Raw genomic sequence first — 18,240 nt, forward strand, 5'->3', positions numbered from 1 at the left:
GAGACGCTGACATTGCACGGCGAAAAACGGGGAGGGGGTGTCGGAAAAGGGGCGCTTGGTCATGGTGGGGGGGTGTCCGGCCGGTCCCGGATGGGGCCGCCGCCACGGGGCTTCTCCGCGCCCGCGGAGCTCCGCGGGGCCGCCGCACTTGTTAGCAGCGGCGCTGCCGCCCGCCCGCCCGCCCGCGGCCGCGGAGCGAGGGGCGGGGGCGAACCGCAAACTTCCCGGTGTTCCGCCGGGGGCGCGCAGTCCCCGCGGTCGAGAGGCGCGGGCGGCTCCGCGGGCAGGCGCGCAGCGGGAGCCCCCCGCCGCTCCGCTCCCCTGGTCTCCCCCCCCGGCAGTGACTTGCAAATCGCCTCCGCGGAGCGGGACGCGAGGGGTCCGCGGAGCGGGGCGGCCGGCGCCGAGCAGGCGGCATCCCCTGCCGCCCCTGTCAGCAGCCGGGCCCTGGGCAGCTGCGCGGGGTCTGGCGCTGGGGCCGCGGGTCTTGTTGCTTTCCCCCCTTCTTCCCCCGCCTTCCCTAAGTTGGCGCCGTTTCGGCGAAGCCCGGAGCAGCGGGGGGAAGCCGGACGCCCCGCCGGACCGCGCTGCTGAGCGGCGCGGACGCCGCCCGGTGCGCCGGCCCCGGCCCCAGTGATGGCCCGGCCGCGGTGATGCTCCGAACCCGGTGATGCCCGAGCTACGGTCCCGGCGATGCCCCGGCACCGCTGTTACCCCGGCACCGCTGTTGCCCTTGTCCCATTGATGCCCCGGTCCTGGCGATGACCTGACCCCGTTGCTGCCCCGGTCCCGGTGATGCCCCGGTCCCGGCCATGCCCCGGCGATGCCCCGGTTACGTAAGCGGCGCGGCGGGGCTCGGCGGCGCGGTGCGGTGCTGCGCGGTGCGGTGCGGTTCTGCGGGGAGCGTTGGCTCTGGTACTCGGTGTTGAAGAGACTTGATGAATTTGCCAGTAAATGCTTCGTTTGACACCCGCTCCTTCGAGCCCCCGCGCCTGTTTCACCACTGAAATATTTCCTTCCCACCAGTAATGCATCCCCATCTAGAGGTGTACTCCCCCCCCCAACCCCCTTTTTTTTATTTTTAATTTTGCAAAATTTCAGTGTAATTGAAAATGTGCGAGGGGTTCTGCTCGCAGTGGCTGGGTTACTAACGTGCAGATCTCGGCAGCGGCAGCGCCGGGGCTCCCTGCCTTCCCCGACACACAGGCACATATTGTTGGGTGTGCTGGAATAGCAACCGCTGTCGGGAATAGAAAAGAGCTTGTTCAGGCAGAGCGTGTTTTGTGGGGGCCTACAGGAAAGGGAGCTCTTGCCCTAGCCTGAATGCCGGCATCCGTGCACGGCCGATGTCACTTGCAGATTTGTAGTAAGACTTTTGTTTGGCAATGATGCGTTTTCATCCTGTAAAATGTGACGCCTTTTTTTAGGTTAAGGACGATGGGTGAAAGGCTGGGGCGGGGGGGAGGGAGTGGTGTGAACTCAGTCATTTGTGGCTGTGCTATATTTGAAACCCCGTTTCCTGGGAATTTGTGTTTCTTCATTGACTCCCGATTTGAGAAAGCCAACAGAGCTCTGCCAAAGGAAAAAAAAAAGGCTCCTGGCAGCCTGGAGCGCCTTGAAGAGCCCGCTCTGTGCACCAGGGCCATTTTGAGAAAGGAGGATTTGAAGGGAGTGCCCTGAGTTCCATTAGCAAACATGAGCCCCAGCCTGGGGGAAGGAGCCCGCTCAGTCCTTGTTGCTTTGGGAAAAATAGGTTTGTGGGATTTTGAACAACTTTTTTTTGTCCCTTATTGAAGATTTCCAGATCCTCACAGCTCTGCTTCCAAGAGTGGAGCACTTAGGAATATGCCTTGCTGACTTAACCCACTTGTTCCCTGCTTTTGTGCCAATAATGCAATGCCGGTGTCCCCTCTGAGAGCGGGCAGAGCCCCAGCAGCCTCCTCCGTAAGGAAGGCTTGGGGTGTTGCTCCGTTTCGTGAGCCAAAAGAGCATGCTACCGTGTCTGGCCATTATCCCCGAGCCCTGCTGCCCTCTCCAGCCCCGCACGGAGAACTTGCCGCTTTGCAGGTCACATCCTTCAGGTGCCGTCTGCCACTCCGGCTTCTCCCCGCTGCCTCCCGTTGAGGCTGTGTCTCATCTGCAGGAGGACGTGTGTCCCCGGGATGGAGTCTGGCTCGGGATGTGCACTGCCCGAGCTCCACCTGCCTGCGCTCCGGCACTGCTCCCGCCGATGCTCGGCTCTCACACTCCGGGATGTGAAGAGAGGGACCGCTCGGCTCTGCCCTGTGCCGGCACAGCGCCTGGCATGGCAGCATGCACATCCACCCAGAGCAGCAGCGCTCCAGACATGTTTGGGTGCCTTTAAATGCAAAATAAATGGTCCGCATTTGCTTATTCCTAATTAATACAAAAAGCAGATTAATGTCCCGTGATGTCTGGCTGCACATTCACTGTTAACTTTCCTCGGGTGCTTCTGAATAGGAAAGCTGCGATTAAAAAGTCAGTGGCTCGTACAGCTGCACCTAAGGGGGAACTGGGGTGCCGACACTGGGAACAGTTTCCCAAGAGCAGGTCAGTGATGGAGCCAGGGCAGATGCCCACTGTCTCCTGCTCAGTGCTGCTTCAGGGGATGGGGGGAGAGCAGAGCTGCTAAAATCCCCGGCGAGACGTCCAATTCCATCTCTCCGCTTTGCCCAGCTTGTTTTCTTGGTGAAACAATCTAGAAAAAAACTTAAGTGCTGTATGCACTTTTCCTCCCCTTTAAATTATGCATGCCTTGCACTGTTAATAAAGCAGAAAATGTAGGTATTCAGAACATGATCGTTATCCTTTCACCGAACTTCAAGTTACCAGCGAAGAAATGGCTAAATGAGAAGGCCGACGTGGGCATGGAGCGTTTTTAAGCAGATAAGCTGCAGCTCATCAAAATGTGGGAGTTTTGTGAGAGTGGAGAGCAGATTTCCGTGCCTGTTTCCCTGGTGTCGAACTGGGGGGGGGCTCGCTGGGGACCTGGGGTTCGGGCGCTGAGGTGCACGGTGGCCCTGGGGTCCCACCTTGTGCCCTGCGGAGCGGGGAGTGAACGTCTGGGAATGAGCCTGCAGAGCTGGCACCGCCTGCTGGGTGGGGGCCGGAGGGATGCCCGGGGAGCAGGGGTGGGGGAGCCACGAGGAGCGATTGCTCCGGTGTCAGAGCTGGAGCTGGGAACTGTTTCCCAAATACACAAGTTGCCAAAGTAACTGGGAGCAGCTGCGGTACCCACTGGGAGAGGTGCTGCTGCACCCATGGGGGTGTCGTACATGGGAGTGCAGCCCCCCCCCAGGACTGGGAGCAGCCTCTTCTGCTGCATGGCTTCCCTGGGGCCATATTTTGCATGTTTTACCCACTCCTTGCAGAGCTTTATAGTTATTTCCCCATGAGTTCAGCTGGAAACAAGCAGGGCAGCTGCTGAGGGCAAGTTTTTCACGTCTGTAAAACCCAGGTATGTGCTGGGGAAAAGTGCGTGCGCGCGATAGTCATCCCTCTGTGCACCCCCCCACTGTGCTTTATACCGACTCCTGTACGGAAAAGTGCTCAACATCCCGCCTGCAGATGCGGGATAACATTAGGATGGCTCTAAGCGCTGCTGGAGAGCCAGCAATTGCAAATGTAAGGAGTATCCACCGTGCTCAGACATGCCGAGGCTCTGCTACCGAGGCTGCAAAGTGTTGGGAGAAGCCACCGTCACTAAGGGAATGACTGGGATTTTTGTTGCTGGTACAAAGTAATGTGGAAGCATAGGTATTTATGGTATTAAATGTCAGAGAGAGATTGTCCTTGTTCCTCGTGCCGAGCGTAAAATGTTATCCAACGGCCTTAATTTTTATTGCCGTTGCACGTTTTAGAAAGGAGCAGGTTTGGAAATGGGGAACCCGAAAGCTGGAGCTGGCAGCTTGATTGGGGTCTGGGGAAGTGCTTTGTATCCCCGGGGAGGTGGAGCAGGGTCACGCAGTGTCAGGAAAGATCTTCCGTCGCCTCCGGCTGCCTCTTTATAATGATGATGATTATTTTGTGGTACGCTCAGCTCCCCGGGAGGGATTAATGACTGCTGGCATCAGAGCTGGGAGTGTCTGCGTGCCGCTGCTGACCTGGCCTTTCCCTAACGCTTGCCCTGGTCGAATAAGGATGAAAGAAGGGAGGGAGGGGAAAAAAAAACCCAAAACCCTCAGAGCAAGAGTGTTTTGCCTGTCAGAAAGGCCAGTTGCTGTTTTCTGCTGGCCAGGGCGGCCTCCGGATCACCAGCCCCAGATATCACTGCGACGGCGCGGGGATGGAGGGTGTTTCTGTGTCTTGTTCAGGTGTGAACGCGGGCATTTGTGTGGGGCTGGTTTCACCCCGCACAGTTCGGGATGTTGTGCGAGGCAAGCGTGGCGGCCCCCCTGGGAACAGGGGAGGAATTACAAGGTGCCACAGGGGCCGGGGGCTCGGGGCGGCTGTGAGCTCCTCCGCCGCCCACTCCGGGAAGTTTTGCGGGAGCCAACGGCTCCTTGAGAGCTTGAGCCCCTGAGAGGGATCTCCTCCTCCCTCGCACGCCGCAGATGTTGACACTGGGATTCTGGCCATTCTCTGAGATGAACTTGGGCTTCAGCAGCTAAACCTGGGAGCGTGCAGAGGCAGGGAAAGAACCGTCCTGCCTCTGAGGGACAGCCGAGCCATTGGGATCGACTATGCTCCCGCTGTTCTGAGTTGTGGCACAGGTAAGGGGCTGTGCAGCAGCCGGCATCGCGGGAGCTGGGGATCCTGGTGTCTGGGAGGGCCGGGCTGTGCATGCGGGGGGCTGGTTTTGCCCTGGGGTACGACAGTTTGGGGTCGAGGGGTGCAAACGGAATCAAATTGTAAACTTGCTCAGTAGTAAACGCGTGGGAGAAGATCAGCAAGGGAGATTAAACCCGACTCCAGCTCTGCGGAGTCCATGCAGAAGCTTCCACCAGGTTTCGTGTGTCCCAGGATGTGTGTGGCAGCTCAGATCAGTCCTCCTGGCATGCAGCGAGCTGCCTCCTGCTCTGCTGGACGGGGCTGTGGCACGTCCTGTCCTCACTGGAGCCACTGATGCTCTTTGCATCTCTGGTCAAAATGTTGCCGTTGACTCTGCTTGAGGGAGATTTGGAGGAAATCTGGTGGCGAGGAAACAGTCTTTAAACAAATAAAAGAAAAGCTCTCCTAGCTCAGAATAGTAAAATCCAGTTTAATTAGAATTAGTCGGATGAAGTGCTGGGGAGGAAGGAAACAGATGAATGATTAAAGCTCAGTTCTGTCTGCTTCTCTTCTCAAATATTTTGTGGGACCTCCTTCGGTGAAGGGCTGATCTGCTCCCTGCATGCATGGCAGTGCCAGCCTATAGGGGGGTGTGTGTGTGTATTTATATATATATGTACTCTCATAGGGCACTGGGTCTTCTGCAGTATATTCCTTCTCCAGTGGAAAATCCCCTTTTGGATGGGAGACACCCAGCCATGGCCACGCAGGAAGCAAATGCCGTCGGGGAGGATGCTCCCTGCTTTCCCCTGCCAGTGCCGTCACTCTCCCTGACTCCCATGGGCTCAGGGCCATGAGCTGTTTCTTAAACCATGTTTCTGAAACCTGGGAAAGACTTTTTTTGGGGAAAGGGGTTTTTGAGAGCGGCTATCCAAGGGAAGGCAGTTCCGTCGGTCCCCATCACCCAGGTCTGACCCAGGGCAGGCGTTTGGTGTTTGCCGTGCTGCCACGCCATCACCGGCTGGAAGAGCCCTCCCTCGTAGCCACGCCGAGTCCCCACGACTGGCTGGCTCCCCGTTAGGTCCCTTGATTTATCATTTTATAGACCCTCTTTCCAATTTCACATTATGTCTGGATCCGGCTGAATTATTTCCTGCCATTTCCATAAATAATGGCCTCGCTAAATATAGCTGAAAATGGACGGAACTTGGTTTGCTATTCTCAGACAGATTTTGAAGCCTGACTCTTCTGGAAGGAGGACTTTCTTTCAAGACACAGTGGCTTCCCAGGAGCTGGTGGCCCAGCCTGGGAGATACCTCCTTCCATGAGTGCTTCTTGCATCCATGAAAGGTTGAAGGACCAAGTGGTTGCCTTGAACATCCTTACAAGCCCATATCACTCTTGGCAGCATTTTGCTTGATTTTGACGTCTGTTTGTCCCCATTGCTTGTTGCCGGCATATTTGGATACCAGGGAGGTTTGTCATCTGGAAAACCTGACCTGAAGAGGAGGAAGACCTGAAAAGGTCTTGTGAGGGGGGACTAGAGGAGCTCCATGTGCTAAGGTGGTTAAGACTGAATGAGGTAGTTAAGAAGGGAGATAAATGTATATTATAATTATCTCAGGAAGGAATAGGCAGGCAATGGTGAAGAGCTACCTCCAAGCAGCCACCTAAGGTGTTGGAGGAGCCAACAGCAATCACTTGAAGAGAGCTTGAGGTCGGTCTCTTCTCCCAAGTAACATGTGATAGAACAAGAGGCAACAGCCTCAAGTTGCGCCAGGGGAGGTTTAGGATGGATATTAGGAAAAATTTCTTCACTGAAAGGGTTGTCAAACACTGGAACAGGCTGCCCAGGGCAGTGGTGGAGTCACCATCCCTGGAGGTATTTAAAAGCCGGGCAGACGTGGTGCTGAGGGACATGGGTTAGTGGTGGGTTTGGCGGTGTTAGGTTGATGGTTGGACTTTATGGTCTGAAAGGTCCCTTCCAACCTAGATGATCCTATGATTCTATGATGTGAAGTTACCAAAGCCCACAGTGGACATAAGGAGAAGATTTTTTTAACAGCTGGGGTAATTAGCTGTTGGAGCAGCTAATCCGAGAGATGTGGTGGACTCCCTGCTGTCAAACATCTTTGATATACAAGAAAATGTTGCTTCTTGAATTGGCGAGCTCGATACAGGTGGGGATTGCTGAAGGAAATCTCTGGCTCATGGATGTGTGGGAGGTCAACACGGATGAGACCCATGCTCTCTCCTGGCCTCAAACTCTAGGAAGCAGTTAATCTATTTTTAATATATCAAAGCAGTGATCAGAGTAATATATGTTACTTAGCAAAAGGTCTGGGCTTTAATTATGTCATTAATACATTACATGATTAAAACACCGTGTACCCTTCAGAGTTCGGTGCATGAAATGCATCCGTAGGTAACTCTTTGCATGGGAAAGGAGGAGAAGATGGGATCAAGGGCCCACAGTGGGTGCTTCTCTGTCGCTGGCAGAGATGCCCTGTGAGGACAGGAGGATACATACCATCTGTATGCTGCTTACTGGGAGCCTCTTAGAATCATACAATCATAGAATCTTCACGGTTTGAAAGGACCTTTGAGATCATCGAGTCCAACACACAAAAAACCCCAAATCCCTACAATCTCTGCCACTAGAGCACGCCCTGAAGTGCCTTATGGCTTTTAGCATCTCCATCATCTCCCCTGTGATGATAGCGATTAGTGTCTTCACCTTCTCTTCTCCGGGCTGCACGTCCCTCCACTTTCTGCCTGTGCTGTTGCTAATACAGCCCAGGACACGGCTGGTTTTCATCCCTGCGGGCACGTACCAAAACCTTCTCTGTAGAGACACTTTCTCAGCGTGTCTCATTGCATGGGGTTATTCTCTCCCAGCTGCCAGACCTTGTGTTTGTCCGTAATGAAATTCAGGATTTTTTTGTCAGCCCATTTCTCCAGCCTGTCCCGCTTTTTGGCTTTCCCCATCCATTCTCTGTGTTCCTGAGCCACATCTCTATATTGTCCCCTTCCCCAGAGTGGCACGGTGCTCTGAGCATGTCCCCGGGGAAGAGGAGATGCTCTTCCGAGCACAGGGGAACGTGACCAGCCCGATGCTTTGACTCTTGCCTCATGCTTGTAAAGAAAAGTCTGGTTTGTATTCCCAGTTCACCATGCTGGGACTGGTTGAGGTGGGATGAACCCGATAGAGATGGCACATCTCAGGGCAGCTCAGGGGCGTCCTGCAGGAAGAAGGTCTTTGCCTGAGTGAACGTGGGGGTGTTTTGGCTGCAGGTCGTTCTTTTGAATATGTGGCATCTTAGTGTACTTCTGTTAAACTAAAAATCCTTGTGAATATGCTCGCAGCATGATGGGTGCTGGAACAAGAGCTGGCTGTTGAAATGTGCTCGGTGGGAGTAACGTGGTGGAGAGAACTGGGGTGATTTGCATTCTGTAATTAGACTAACCCAACCGTTCGGAGAAGGATGAGCCAATCTGATGAACTGATTAAATAAAAAGTCATTGAGATAATGTTTATAACAACAACGCACACACTTTATCCAGCCTCTCCTGCCTTAATAGCTCTTTTCTTGTAAATGTGACCTCTTTTCTAAGAAAATTATTTGCATTGTTAACAATAGTATTTAATAAAAAGAAGTACCTGGATACTCGAGAAACTCCAGGATTTCCTCGAGAGTCAAAAAAAAAGGATCTTTACCATCCCAGCTGTGCAATCTGCTCTCTCTCTTGTGCTGGAAAGGGGAGAAGTGTGTGGTTGAGGGGCAGGAGAAAGGGGAAAAGAGGAAGAGGATGGTGGTGGCTCTCTCCCGTGCCCTCACTGCATCCCTACGCCACATCCCGTCCTCCATCAAACCGCCCGCTTCCATCGTGTCACTGCCCATCCTGGGCATGCCACCAGCTTTGCCCTGAGCTAAAAACGTAAAGGTCATTACAGTTTAGGGCCCAGGAACCCGGATTATGAATTAGCAAATAAATGAATATTTCCTGGTGGAAGGAGCCGAAGGCATCAGACTGCCCACCTGATTAATAGCTGTTTTTCCTGAAGGTGGAGTCACTCTGCTCTTCTGGGTGTTGGAGTGCTTGCTTTTCTTTTTTTTTTTTTTTTTTCGCTTAGCATTATATTGATGGAATATAAAGCGATAAAGTGGTCTTGACAGCGTTAGACTGCAAGGGTCAAAGCAACCAGGGAGCGTTGCTACAGTAGCTGTTTTAGCCCAAGTTTTGCCCCAGAATTATGCCTCCTCAAACGATGGGGCAAACTCCTCCTTTCCTTGCGAGGCTGATTCTGGACCTCCTCCGGCAGAGGGGTAAGGTGCAGACAGGAGGGAAACAGCAGGATTCTGTGCAGCCGCCGGCATCCCATACACCCAGCTGCCATTCACTCTGCTCCTTAGTTCAGTTGCCAGCCAGAGCTTTTCCCCATTCCCCCAGTTATTTTTTTTTTCCCCTTTTCCCCACATTGCTGCCAAAGAGAACTTTGTCAATCAGCCACTTTCCTTGCAACCTGCCCCCAAAACTGAGTGCAGCCTCCCTTTTTTTTCTTCCACACATCCCCCAGGCTGCCAATCCAAAGCTGGTTGCCGAGCTCGTTACAAGGGGCACATGTGCAGCCCCACAGCTGGAATTAATTCTGATATTACTTAAAGCAAGGCCAGGCTGGTAACTTGCTTTGCTTCCCAAAGGGGCTGTGAGCAGCCTTGGGGTCAGTTGGCAAAGCTGTGGTGTGCCAGTTCCTCTCCTCTTCCAAATGTGAGTTGTTTTTTTTTTTTCTTCTTCTCTTATTTCATTGAAATGACTCAATTGCCTGGAGGGGGGAAGGAAAAGGTGGGAGGGGGAAGTCAGTTCTTTCTTATATTTGCTGTATAATTAAATTAAAATGTGGTTGGGGAGGCGGCTTCTTTGTTGTGGTGCTCAGTTCTTCTGTGGGCCCTTGAAGAGAGGTCTGTAGGGATGCTCTGGTCCCAGCACTGCATCTGTGCCTGTTCTGCTATATGCTTCTCCAGGTTATCTTGTGTGGTGTTTGACTGAATTCCAGGGAGGAAGAGTTAAAAATGATGCTTTAAGGAGAGTGCCTGGGACGTGCCTGGTCTAAGTTCAGTGGGGTTGGACCTGGGGCAAGAGGAGATACATGGTGTTTTTTTTTTGATAAGCAGTAACTTCTAAGAGTTGCAGGAGTTATCCCAGGTGGTCAGAGCGTTTTGACAAAGTGGAAATGTGCTGGGGGTTATTCTGTTTTAAGGTTGTTGGTTTTTTGTTGGTGGTTGGTTGGTTGTTTTTTTACCTGCATGAGTGCTTTTAATATAAAAACAGAAGAGAATTTTCAAACAGGAATTTCAAAATGAAAAATTGAACTGTTTCACTTGAGAAAAGTCAAAGCATCTACATGTCTTCCAGTTATTCAAAAATGCTGTCAGGAATTCATGGAATATGTCAGGTTTTGGATTTTACCTTTTTTTTTTTCTGGAAAAAGGCTTTGTGGGAGGAGAGGGGGGAAAAAATGTCCCCCTTGAGCTTACATAGCAGTGAGCCATGTCTGGTATGTTGTGTCAACGAGAAATGAGCTGATCTCTGATCATATCCAAGAAAACCTGACCCTTTTCAGTAATTTCTCCTCTTATAATATGATTGTATGTGTGCCATCAGCTTCCGTTGTACTGACATTCGGAGTGATCTATTTTCCATGAGCAAGACTGTTGTAACTCCTTGGCGCTCTTTATGGCTAGAGGTCAGACCCAGCTCATGATGCCAGCTGGGTTTTGTCTAGCCTGGAGTGTCCCGTTGTATTGCCATGCCGATTAATTGATTATCAGCTAATCCATTGTGTGGGACTGTAAATGCTAATGGAGATGGGGATGAAGAATCGTTTGAGGTGTCCCTTCCCATGTAGAAGCTGGGATGTCTGTCTCAGTGGAAAACAGGACTGAAATGATTAATGTGTAAGAATAATCCTTTTCCATATTCACAGGGCATGACTTAACTGGTGTTGGTATCAATGCTGGGAATGTTCAGCCAGTGCCTGCTCTCAGCCAAATGCGTATTTCCATACAAACAGAAGATCCCCTTTGTAACCTGCGGTCAACCAAGTTGAAGAGCTTTTCACTAATAGGCTATGAGAGTGCTCATCTGAGGCAGAAGCTCTCACATTTTGTTGTTAGTTTAATTAATGTATATGTTATGCCTTATAGGAAAGCTTAACTTTACCGCAGGCACCTAAAAAAAAAAAAGGGAATTTTACTGTCATGGCTAAATATTCTCATAAAGAGAGCGTTTGGTTGCCCACAGCTACTCTATACTCAAGCAAGTAGAGTCCTCAAACTTCAAGGGATTTTATAAGTGTAATACCAATACTCTGCAACTAAACTCCCATCCAGCAAAGTCCGATGGGATTTCACTAATGGGCTTTTCTATCCCCCCAGCACTCACGTAGGAGCCCCCTGAGAGCATTCTCCTCGTTGTGGTGCGATGAGTCAGAGAGAGGGGAGTGGAGTTTCTGGGTATTTTTGCTTTAAGGATTATGATAAGTTATGTGAGTGATGCATAGACTTAGGGCAAGCATGAGAAATGTGTGTTTAACTAAGGAATAGGTGTGAGTCCTTCTGTGCTCACCAGCCAAGGTCTGAAATCCTTCACTCCTGGGTAGTTCTTCATGTTCCCTTTGCAGCTGATGTTCTGGAGAAACGGTGCCATGTGTTCTGCCTGAGCTGTTCAGGTAATAGTGAATATGGACAGGGAAACCAGAAGACTGGGTGTTCTGCTACCTATGGACAGCATTGTCTTGCCCCAGTATGAGATAAGCTGTCTGGTGAACCCTGGAACAAAGCTGGGGAACACCAAGTGTGGAAACACAACAGGGTGATATTTAGATGTGGGTACTGCTGTTTCTAAAGACCTTCATCCTCTTGGCTGGCTGATGTGGCTAAGAAGTACTTGAAGCTTAGCTGGCAGGTTCCTTCACACCAGTGACTTGTCCATGATGGGCTGGTAGCCAGGCTTGTTGAAATGTGGGAGACTGATCCATGAAGGCAAGTATAGTCTTCTTGACCAACCCAGGTGTTGCAAAAGTGACCCAGTGTTCACATGGCAAACAGGATTTGTATTTAAAAGACTTGCAGCTCCAATCTCTGGAGCTTTTGTATGGTTGTCTTGGTGCAAAAATGTCCAGTTCACTGTCTGCAGCAAAACCCCTTGTAGCTGGGAGCGAGGAAGATGCACAACGGCCTTCTCTTACCAGAGTTCGGTTCCCCACTCCTGCCTGTGATATACTCTTCTAGGTGGGACCAAAGCTCATCTGCTCCCTTATGCAGTGCCACATCTGCATGGTGTTCAGCTGGCCAGGCTGGGAGAGGATTTACTGAAGTGCACTGCCATGAAATGGCTATATTTGTGTTCAGAGACTCTACTGTAGGCAAGTTGTTCTTGCAGAAGTGAGCCCTGCTGGTTTGCATCCCATGGGAGCCCCGAGTTTTGTCTTGGCACAGGAGGGTACAGAGAGGAAACCTTGAAGCCACCCAAGTGCACTGAGTCAGCCAAGAGGAGGGTGGGAGAGGGCTGAGACCTCTGGGCACTGCTGTTGTGCATCAGATGAATAATACTTCTGTCTGAGTGACTCCAGACTTCCTATAAACAAAAATCAGCATCTTGCCTTGGTATCATTCTCTTTATTAATGGCCCTGGATCAAAGCAATGGACAAATGTGTGGACAGTGCGGAGCTGCCTTGCCGGGTGCCATGACCAGCACTCCTGGTGTCTTCCAGGGCTGGTGGAAGTTCAGAGCTCTGGGCTTGGCTGGTTTCTCTCCACTTTTCCCTAACTGATGGTTAAAAATGCAGCATGGATAGTGCACGGGAGGAAACATAGCTCTGAGCCCAAAGTCTCTCCAGTACCAATGCTGTGGGCGAGCAGGGTTTCTCACCTCTACGTTGCTATTGGTGTGGAAGCACTCTCTCCATCACAGGCAAAAGTGGCTATGGAGGAGCTCAGCCTGTGCTGGGAAGCTGCTGTGGGAGCTGTCAGTGCTGGCAGCTGGTATTTGTAGATGACACCTCTCCTCCAAGGCAGCAGCCTAGCCTTCCTTTTTCACTCTGGGTACAAAGCACGATGGCGCTGGTGTGGCGGATGGTGGCTCCAGAGAAGGTGTTGGGGAGCAACTGTGTGCTGGAAACGCAACTGTTGTGAATGGGGGGGGGGAAATACCTGAACTGTGGGGCTGTGAATTCAGCCCTTGCAATGATTTCTATGATCTCTGCTACTGATATATCCTGTTGCTAATGCTGCCCAGCAGGACTGAGCAGCCTTGCTGGGCTTCCATCAAATGCTGGTGTCTTGGTGGTCCGTAATCTTTGAATGGTCCAAGTGTGTTAAACCAGATGCTGGCCATCCCCAGTTCGTGTGACCTCTTGGAGCAGCGCTGACCTTCGTTGGTTGGTGTCTTGGTTTCTGCAGCTGGGGGGGATGTGTGTATCCAGGCAGGCAGAAATAAAGCAGATGGGAATGAGTGGTAATGAGGACAGCTGAAGATTAATCAGTGGGTCAGCAGTGCTCCACCATTGAGAGTTGCACAGCTGTAGCTAATACAGGAATAAATTAAATTGTAACAGTAGTTAGGATTGGTGTTGAAAACCTGCTCCACAAATTGGCTGTGCTGTGAAATATGTCAAGAGGGGAACCTGTCTATCATTGTCCCCATTTAAAGCCTGGTTTGGTTTTAGGGTCTTGTGTTTAAAAAGGGGTTAAAACCACTTTAACTATTTCAGTGCCACCAAGGGGGAGAATTCAGCACAAAAAGCCTTTAAAAGTTTGTAAAAACTTTTACAGGTTGCTCAGAGAGGTTGTGACATCTTCATCTTTGGAGATACTCAAAAGCCATCTGGACATGGTCCTGGGCTACTGGCTCTAGGTGGCCCTACTTGAGCAGGTGGGCTGGACCAGATGATCTCCAGAGGTTCCTTCCAGCCTCAACCATCCTGTGATTCTCCATGAGCACTGGCCCAAAAGGAACTGAAGTCCCTACAAGAACAGTCCTGCTTTTCCATTTTCTTCAACTTTCTTTTCTCTAAAGCCAGCAAGTACAGGTGTTGTGGTTTAGCTCTCAAACCGGGACAACAGTTAATGTCCCCATTGCCATGGGGAGATCAAGAAAAAGGAATGGAAGAACAGGTATTGGCATGATTTCTACTATGGCACAGGATGACAAGAATTGGAAAATCCTGCTTTATTTTTTATGCTGTCAAAACATTATGGCTAAAATTGCCCTGGCAAACTAATTTTAACCGCATGCTGTTATGTATTTTTTTGAGTAAGGCTCACTGCAAAGTGAGTCTCCAAGTGAGCATGCCTTGTGGCTGTGCCCCCTCCAAAGAAAACGGTGCTGTGGGGCCACCTTAGGATGTGGTTGTTGAGGGACACTTTGACTGTGTGGCTGTGGTGGGTGTGTGGGTGCTGGTGGGTGGCCTGTGGCTCCTACTGCTGCCAGGTAGTCCCATTTGGTGGTCACTCCTAGGTTGGGGGGGGAGGGGGGGTGGAAGGTTAGCAAGATAGCTTGTGCCAGTGGGGGGGAAAAAGTGAGCCAGCCAGGTAGGGAAATCCATAAAAGAAGAGTAAACCTACTGGTGTGATGAGCGGGGAAGTGCTCTGCTCGCACCGGGGCTCAGCACATTGGCATTCTGCTGTAAAAGTTGCACATTTCTAGAATTATTTCATTATTTATCCATTGCAGTGGAATTCTTCTCTTACATTTTTGTTTCTTAATGGGAAGTCTGTGGCTGCTCTCTGCTATCGCTGGGCTTCCTAACATGACTCTGGAGTACCCATGTCTCTGTCAAACTGTGTGTACTTGGACGTGCCCAGATGTGCTCACAGCATTAATCCCAGGGGGTCTGGCTGCAGGAAGCCTGGCTGAAAGCCAGCTCATCATGTGGGGCTGTGCTGCTTGTGCCATTCCCAGGAAGGGCAATGGGAGCTGAGGGCCGCACATTAAGGAATCAATTCCATAATCATCATGTGGACAAACCCCACCAGGTGCTTTGTTGGCACATGTGGTTCCTTAGCCAAGGTGGTCTCTATTTCATAAACCTCTACTGACTCACCAGTGGTTTTGCTATTGCAGGAAGGAATGTGTGCTCCTTCCTTTCTCGCATCCTTCGGATAGTGAATGTGCAGCACTTGGCTGCTTGTTCTGTGGTTATTAGCTTATAAAGCACCATGTGGAAGAATATTAAATAAAGCCCTGGCTTTTTTTTCCTGACTGATGTTGGCTGATGGGACTGGTCCTTCTGAGGATGGCAGTTGTGTGTTTGTGGCCTCTCTGTTGTAGAGTTTGCGCCATGTCCCTCTTGGAAGGGTTGATGCACAAGAAGGACTAAGGGTCTATAAACCAGAACTGGACTTCTGCTGCCTGCAGGGCCGTAGTTTAACATATTCCCAAATCAAGGAGCTCTCAGCAAGGCTCGTACTGGTGCTGGGTGACGGTCTGCATGGCACATGCCTTGGTGGCAAGGGCTGTCCCCAGGCATGATGCTGTACTCCCCAGCTTTTGGGTCACTGCCTTCCAGGAACATATCTCTGGTTTTGGATGTTCCCTTTCCATGCTTAAATTTGCCAGTTACACCTGCAGTGTTAATATTTGGTTGCAAAAATCAGGTGTGTGTGTGAGGAGGTGTTTGGTTCAGTCATATTAAAAGTATATGATTTTGCTGGTGGAGCAAATCAGATGTGTAATACACAAATCAGATGTGTAATAATGAATGCTGAGGATGATCTGGTGGGGTTTTTAGAAGCAATTCATTATAGCTTTTGAAGTTTCAGCCCTTGGCTCCCTGGTGTTGTTAAATATAAGATGTTGCCTAGAGAAGCTGTTGTGCACTGGAATATGAGGTTTACCCTGGCTAATCCTTATGTGTGTGCCTCATGATTGGGTTGCTGAGGAGGTAGCTGTGTCTTGGGGAGGATGTGTGTGGTGTCTGCCAGCTGTGGTCCAGCTGTGCGGCACTGGTGCTCGGCTCCTGGGATTCGTGCTGAGCCCAGGCAGAGCTCGGTGCTGATGTGATGGGGATGAGGGGAGCCTGGAGCCACCTGTAGTGATGCTTCCCAGTGTTATTTTAGCAAGACCTTATTCTTGTGTCCATTTCTTCTTGCCTTTGCCTTCTCTCTCTCAGATCCCATCTTTGATAAACCACTTGGGACCTTTTCTGTGTTCTCTGTCGGAGGTTTAACCTCCGTGGCCTGTGGAGTTTGCTGTTTGCCTGCCCCAGTGCAGGGAGTTTCGGTGCTGCTCCCTTGCTGTGCAAGATGCCTCAAATATCCCCAAAGGATCCAATCTCCTGCGCTGCTGAGAGATGCCGATGTGTGTTGTGCTAGAAAAGTTTCTAGTTTTAACTAGTTTGAGATTACCGTGGAGTAAGAACAAAATCATATGCGGGATTAAGATGCTCTTAGGCTTGATTTTTCTCAATTAAAATCTCAAGTTTACAGCTGCGCACTTGGAGCAGGAAATGCATTTTTCCACTTAAGAGTACGCCTGTGTCCTTAACTTCATAATTGTAAGACTGTGTTATTATACATTAAAAGGTTAATAAAACTTACCTAAAGCGCGGGGGTTTAGAGGAAAACTCTGCCAAGCTGTACAAGCCTGGTATGGACCAGCTCGGGTAAACTATTTTGTCTGTGTACGGACCGTAATTCGTGACTGTGTGCGGATGCTCCCTCGGAGGTGTCTGCTCTGGGGTGTCCCCGTGGAGGGGGAACGCAAGGTTCCCAGAGTATTAAAGCTCTCAAGGTCTGGAAGGGGGAGGCTGGTTTCCCAATTTAAAAGCCATTTGGAGGGTGTGATGCAAAGGTCGCTGGGGGGAACTATGTAGGGTGGGAAGGTGAGGGGAGAGATGGAAATGAAGGGAGAGAAGAAGTGTGCCAAGGAAATGCAGAGCTTTAGCAGGGGGCAGAAAACTAGAGCTGTTTTTTATCTTTTTTTGAGTTAAATTTACTTGGCCTGCAAAGCCTCTAGGGTGGGATTGCGCTGTGTTTGTGCATCACCTGTCACAGTGGGATCGTGGCTCCTGGCAGAATTTCCAAGGCTTTATTGCAATGTAAATAATAATAATTAGCATGTCCTTATGAAGCAGTCATGGTAGTGTTTAGTTTAAGGGGAAAAAGAAACAAAAGGAGAGGCATTATTAATTACTGTGAGAAGTATTAAAGGATCATTTGCCTTTGACAAAGGCATGGCGAATGCAGGAGATCTGATACCAGGAGCCTGGTTTAGTGCGAATCCCATCGGCTCTTCTGTGCTGGCCCCATCCCTGCAGTGGCTGAGGAGAAGGACAGGGATGGAGCAGAGTGGGCTGTAAGCTGTTGTCCAGCTTCAGGGTAATTTAGAGAAGGTCCTGCAGAACATTTCCTGTTTTTTATGTATTTCAAAAAAAAAACAAACCCAAAAAACCCAAAGAAATCAGAAAGTCAGAAAACCACAGCAGGCTCTGCAAGGCTTGTCAGGTTCTTGCCTTTTTAAATAGGGAGGTGAAAATGGGGTTTATGGAGAAATGATGTGGGAATCAAAGGGAGGATGGTGATGGCTTTCTGAATTGCCTTGGAGTTATCTCCTAGGTACATCAAAGAAATACGGGGCAAATCCTCCCAAACTCGAGCAGAGTGAGAGGTGGGAAATGAGGAAGCAGTCTGGGTGTCATATTCAGGTTACGGGTGGTTAGTGCTGAGTACATGCTCTAATTAGCTCACTGAAAGACTTTCTCATGCTCTTCAAGGGAGAAACCTGCTATTGACATGTGCTGATATTGTAATTCAACAGAATCTGTCCTCCTTTGCCTGGGGAAAAAAAAAAACACACTTCTTTCAACTTCCCATTATCTGAGCACCTCTGTTGTAATGTTACGTATGTGACTAGAACAGTCTTGTGCCTTAGTGATACAATAATGTAATTAATTGGTGTGGTCTGGTCAGGGTGTTGTGTAGTATAAGGAAAGCAGCCCAGTAACAGCAACACTTAAGCTTTTAGGCATTTGGAGAGTTATGAAATGATGAAACACAAATAATCCTAACGGTAAAGCTGACCTATTGCACACTTTGAGGTATTGTGGTGTGTGTTCTTCAGGGCTAAGTACGTGATATTTCTCTTCTGATCCCTGCAATAGCTAAAATAGGTCTAGGAGATCTGTTCAGAAAATAACCATCCTCGGGGTCTGCTTGTGTGTTTTCATTTTAAGAAGAATCTTGACGTTCATCTCCCTTAGTCTCCGGGCATGGTTCTGTTGAGTACCAGCCCGGGTAAGGGTTTCAGAGCTATTGTGTTGATTCATTTTGCTCTGTATTTTGGCACAGACATAAACATCTGTGCCATGCATGATGAAACCATCCCATCGACCTCTCACCCTGCAGGAAGGAGCTCTGCCTCACAAAAGCGATGGCCTGTGGTAGGAAAAGAGCTCTTGAAGTTTTGGACTCTACGTTTCTTTTGATGGGTTTTGGGGAGAAAACGAT

The 18,240-nt window shown here is 50.2% G+C and overlaps 1 protein-coding gene across 3 annotated transcripts in view; it reads left to right on the top strand.

Moving 5' to 3' along the window:
• The window catches only part of MDGA2 (MAM domain containing glycosylphosphatidylinositol anchor 2), a 366,795-nt gene that overhangs the window by 926 nt on the left and 347,629 nt on the right, over positions 1-18,240 (top strand). For 2 of the 3 annotated variants that reach the window (XM_074583600.1, XM_074583601.1), the window contains exon 1: positions 8,709-9,501. The exons of the other annotated variant lie outside the window; for it this stretch is intronic. The gene's annotated coding sequence lies outside the window, so the exon portion shown is untranslated. Of the gene's footprint in view, positions 1-8,708; positions 9,502-18,240 lie in introns of those variants that run through there. 3 annotated transcript variants of the gene reach the window in all.

Source organism: Larus michahellis, chromosome 4 (genome assembly GCF_964199755.1).
Source record: "Larus michahellis chromosome 4, bLarMic1.1, whole genome shotgun sequence".
Classification (NCBI taxonomy): Eukaryota; Metazoa; Chordata; class Aves; order Charadriiformes; family Laridae; genus Larus; species Larus michahellis.